Genomic DNA, 6,000 nt, shown 5'->3' with positions numbered 1-6,000 from the left:
CTCAGAATAGGAAGGAGGGAGAGGAAGCGGCCCTGCATTCACAGGCTGGGAACAAGGAGAAGGAAAAACAGCCGGAACCTGGAATTTACGGAGGAAAAAACAACGGCCATCCAAAAATACCTCAGGACCATCTCCGCAGATAAACAGAAATATCATTACTCTCATCCTCTAGCTCAGGACAGTTTTCCTTACATACTTCCTTCATCTCATCCTCTGCGCGTCAACTCTGCTACTGGCTGCTCAACATCGAGGAAACATTCGCTCGAGTAGTAGTATTTGTCCACAGTGACTGCTCCTCAGATCTATCTTTTCAGTCTTCCTAGGTCCCACACAGGTCAAGAAAGCCATGCAGAAGGTCGAACTATAAACCTCATTAGGCTCTGAGGTAATCAGTGCTAAGTGGAGTCCTTCAAGAGCAAACCAGAAACCCAGCGGTTCTCCAAGCTGGTAGGGGGATGAGTCCAGTGTTTCATCTGTTGTACCCGCTTGCTTTCTAACTTTTCATTCACCTTTGGCTTCATAAAGTGGTGTACTAATGTTCTGCATTGCAACACAGTTACATAATCTGACTCTTCTCCTGAAATGTGTTAGCATGCAAGTGATGCATATACGAGAGAAAAGGGTGACCCTCAGGGTGTAAAACTTCATTAGTAGAGCTGGACTATGCATTACGGCTCTACTACATACATCAATGTAAGATCTGCTCCTTTAAGCAGATATAAGTTAACCACATTGTCAGATCCAGTGGACAGCGCTGTGATCGAGCCCTTCCTGTGGCTAAGGTTCACTGACCCTGAGGTCATTTCCTCTGACCTCGTCTTCCCAATTGATTCAATTTCCTAGCCATTGGTCTCCAATTAGGATGTTCTAATAGACCCATAGCTCCTTTGTCTCCAAAAAAGGACACATTTTCATGCTCCTGTACTTGGGAGAATTCACTTTGCATTACTAAACTCTGTCATCCTGTCCGCATGTGATGTCATTTAAACGCACAATTCCGTCCCTTCACGTTTGTTCCCGACCTTAAAAATGGCAATAACCTTTAAATGACGCAATTAACCTTTGAGTGACAGAGTGACGTCATCTGTGGAACTAAAGCGGAGAGCTGTAGATGAGGGATTATGAAATGTGGTGAGTGAGTCATCTGCAGTTTACCTGAGCTAAATGACAACATGCAGGAACAATGTCTTTTGTCTGCTATAGCTGTCTAAATCTGACACCTGAATTTTTAACTGCCTTGACTCCAAACAATCCAAACTATTATTTCCACAGAATTACATAAAGGACATATCCTAGAAATTAATTTTAAAAAATGTTAGTTATATATTTTTAAGCACTGTGTAATGGCTTTCTTATGTGATAAGATTTATGGAAACTTACATTTCCCTGTGTCATATGTCGCACACAAATCACTGGCAGGCACCACGTGACCACTATTTTGCCTTCAGGCACTGCCTGTTCGAGGCTCCAGGCTGACTGTCGCACAGGACAAACACCGGGGTAGATGACAGGACTGTTTCTAGAACGTACGTGGTTGCTATTCACCACGAATGCTAACTTATTTTCCTGACTGTTAAAGGTAGATTCATGTCATCATTATTCACACTAAGATATGTAGACACTATCCTGCCTGTCAGTGGCATCTGCGGCAAGTCAGTTTGAGTGATGAGAATACTGACATATTATGAAGGGCAAGTGACAGATCGGTATTAACATCCATAAACATCTCAACCCAAGTCAGATCCATTTCTGTGTAAACACAATATGACATCAATAAACTACTTCTGAGGACCTCTGTTTGTTCTCATGTCTGTTTATGTACTCCATACACGTGTTTGTTGATGTGACAACTGATCGAATTTGACAAAAACCTCTGATAGGGATACTGTGGAGAATTGCATAACACAGCCCAAGGCAAAATTCTCGTGTCAATGTGACTCAAGCCTGGATTGCATTTTGAAATTTGGATGAGTGATGCATTTCATCATTGCATTCCTGGATAATATAAACTTCACTTTTAGCTCATATCAAACACTGTTGGATTAGGGTTCATTCTGGTTTTTATCACGTCTTTGTGTCGCTAATCAGTCTGACTTGAAATCTTTTGGCAAACAATTAATGCAAGATGCAAGGCGAAATGCTTCATCTGCAGAACTTGTTTGGTGTATCATTGTTTGACAAAAACTACAGACCACAATGTTGCCAGAGATAAACAACAATCTTATTTGCTTGTCCTTTTCTTTCTCCTACACTATTGGCACTCAGCCTGGAGTGGGAGAATGATTTTCTGGGTTTTTGGGAATTACAGTTCAGGGGATGTTTTATAAAATAACTCAGTCTTATGTTTGCTTGGATACACTGGAGCTAACAAACATTTCCAGGGTTGCTGATTTACTCTGGAGGTCAGCAGAAAAGGAAAAAAAAAAACACCACTGTGACTTCAACTAAGCCGTGACCAGTTGCTGATGCAGCAATTCCTCTGATTGCGCTGTCCCGCTCTTGCTTTCACTAAGTGGCGTCTTCATCTGCAGCGGTTTCTGTTTATTAGTTTTAGTGTTTGACATTTTCCTAACGCAACGTCTTATTCAAACAAGTCTGCTCCGAGCACGCTGCTTTAATCACAAACTCCTCTTTTAAGGTAAATACATGTGGATGGCCTGTCAGATAGGCATTTCACAAAACTGAGTTTGTGGTTGTTAGGTATGGCATTTCAGATGTCTATGTGCACACACACACACACACACACACACACACAGTGTGTTAGCCCCACTGAGAGCGTTATTACAAAGAGCCAATAGGAGAGAAGGACCACACTCTAGCACATCCTGTTTGACTTGACCTCAGAGGATATTCTCCTTTCCCAAGCAAACAAACCGCCGGGCTTTTGGATCGTACCAACGTCGGAGGGGAAGGGAGGGGACGGGAGCCTGGGGATGTCTCTGGTGGGGAATCAGTGGGTAGAACAGAGTTTTTGCAAAATAGTCACTGCTTTGCCAAAAGACTAGTAGATGTTTAATGATTTATAAAGCAGATAGGTGTGTCTCTGCAGTCATCAACACTGGATAAAATATTTGAGCGTGGAAGTGCATTCTTGATGTTTGGGGACTATATCTGTGATCAAATATCTAACCTCAAACTTTCACAAAATAGCTTCTCTGAGCTTTCAATCATATCACCAGTGTTAATATAATGATAATTAGTGCTCTTCAAATCAAATAATCAAAATCAAGAGACATATGAAGCTAAAGATTATCAATCAGTTTTTATCATTGATTAATCTGTCAATCACTTTCTTGATTAATTATGTGTAATTTTGTCTATAAAACAATACAAAATAATGAAAAATGCATGTTATAGTGTCCCACAGCTCAAGGAGATGTATTCAATTTAATTTGTACGATACACCAAAACCCCTTAATATTCAGTTTACTGTCATATATGACAAAGAAAAGCAGCAAAAATGTCAAAATTGAGACGCTGAAGTTAGTAAATAAATTGATTACCAAATTATTTGCCAATGATTTTTTCCGTGGCTTGAATAATCTGTGAATCGTTGCAGGATGTGGAACAAAACACACACGAAAAAACAATATCTATAAAAGACCACACGCCACAGACCAGACGCTCATCTCAAAACTATGATTTAGGTGCTTGACGTTTTATAGTCGATGGGACTTGTTAAGCCTATTTTAAGGTCACACCCATTAAAACTGGACCGGAAAATCAAAAACCAGCATTTTACCAAACCCTCCTCCACAATATCACTCAGCCTGCCCCATCTGACACTGCTGTACCGCTGACATCTTTGCATTTGTTTTGCTTTACACATTATGCAAAAAGACGTCTCCTCCTCTCTCTAGCTGTATCTGATTAATCCATTATTTGGTTAAGTCGCTCCCTTCAGTCTCCCTGTGGTGTTTTCCTCAGCTAACGGTGGGCCAGCTTGGTGCTGCTGCTGGGAGACTACTGGGATTAATGCTGCCGACTGACACTAATCTCATTGTGGTTAAGGCTTTGGAGAGACTGTGTACACCCACTTCACTCTCACTCCTAAACACTCGCATTTGTGGCACCAATCCACTGGGACTTTTATGCCCGAGGAGGGATTTGTGTAGTGAATTCTCTCAGTCGCTGCTCATCTTATGGGTGGTTTGATTTGATTTTTAAAAGACTGATATGTGAACACTTGAACAACTATTCAAGCTGTAAAAAGGTGCAAATAAACACACAAATTTGCTTGCGGCATGTTAAGAAAGAGATATCACTGCACAATTATTTGTGTATTTGTGGTTGGGTTTGGAGTGCATGATTATCATCACTACACTAGTGTAGTGACCAATCGGAGCATTGATTATCAGCAAGTGGTGAGTCCATCCACTTATCTGAATGAATTATGAAGGTCCTCTCTTCATGGTGAGTGATATTCGATGCTTTTATCAACTTCATGAGCTGCTGTCACTAAATTTAGCCTATATAGCCTGTGTTTCCATGGCTACAAGAGTTGAAGTGTGGAGAAGGCAGCAGATTTACACAATCTATATACTTTGAGATCATGTTAGTAATCACAGCCTGTGTGTCTGACTTCTGAATCGTTTCCACCTGGGTCTCATGCGATCCCACCTAAATGTTATTAACTTAGCCACACACTGCATCCAATTTCAAAAAGGGGTTTTCCAAAATTCTTCTCAGTCCACTTTAACCAATTTTCTGAAAAGCCTTTCTTTTATTTCAAGCAGATTTCATTTGAAACATAAACTTTTATTTTATTATTAAATCCATGCAAACCCAATAGTCATTTTATGATTCGCTACAATCATGAGCGCTCTGTGGTTTGTGCTTTTCACTGAAAGTGGGCTGAGTGAATTCTGCAAAGCCCCTCTTCAGTTACACTCAAACCCAATCTATTATTTATGGCCTGACAACTAAGACAACTTTACTTCTAACCTAGCCCTAATTGTGCTCTGCAAGCACCTAACCTAAAAATAAAAAAATAAAAAATAAAAAGCCACGTGTACCCCACGTGAATTTACTAAAGTTGACCTCGACTTCCCCACCACCACCACCTCGTCCTTCTCTTCCAGATCATGATGTTCTTAGAAAAGGTGAGTTTTGATGACGATGGTGACACTTTCCCCGCAGTTTGCAGCACGGCTAAACAACCCTGTTGGTTCATGTTGCCAGTGTACTCGCCAAAAGGACAGTTCAGTGCAGGTGCACTGCTGTTTGTAGTAAACACCAAAAAGTCAGAGAAAGGAAAAGAAAGTTCCAAAACAGAGCATGGGGGAGAGCATTATCAAGACGAGTAGATTTAAAACTGAACGGGCATCATGCTCCTGTGAAACCCAGATGTCAATTGAGAGTTGTTCCTTTTTTTGTGTGTCATCGGTCATAATAACCTCGGTTTCACTATACAAATTCATGGATTTAGCACCAGTATTTTCCAGACTTTGATTCTGTTGGGTTCCAATGACAAAAAAAGTAGAAACATGTTTATCTGATCAAACACAACATGAAGCACTTCAGGTTTTAAAACGCTTTACAATATTTAACTCTCACATTCATTTGGCCCTCATCAAAGAGACTAACAAATCTTAACTACTCAACCTCTGCAGGTCATTTCCTTCACCTGCAACTGGAGCAAATGAGAAATCCAGAGAGACTCCAACCTGATGACTGATTTTCACTGACTTTCTTTTATGTAGGTCACCAGTGACTTCCTAAAGGGAGCTGTTTCAGGTGTGGCTCAGAGGGACTGGGCGTACAGCTGGGAACTGAACCTGCATCTCTGGAGAGCAGGTCATAAATCTACCTTCCTCCTCTGGTCTTACAGCCGACGTCACTGTCAATCTGCTACAACATATTGGCCTCCCTTCACTTAAATCAAGATTTATAATACTTTTACGATAAAGCCAAGCTGGACTTCAAACATAAGCTGTATTAAGGACAGCAAATATCACCGGTGCCTCCTGATTAATATAACAGGTGTCCCACCAGCCAGAT

This window comes from Larimichthys crocea, chromosome XI (genome assembly GCF_000972845.2).
Source record: "Larimichthys crocea isolate SSNF chromosome XI, L_crocea_2.0, whole genome shotgun sequence".
In the NCBI taxonomy this organism is placed as follows: Eukaryota; Metazoa; Chordata; class Actinopteri; family Sciaenidae; genus Larimichthys; species Larimichthys crocea.
This window is presented reverse-complemented; position numbering follows the sequence as displayed.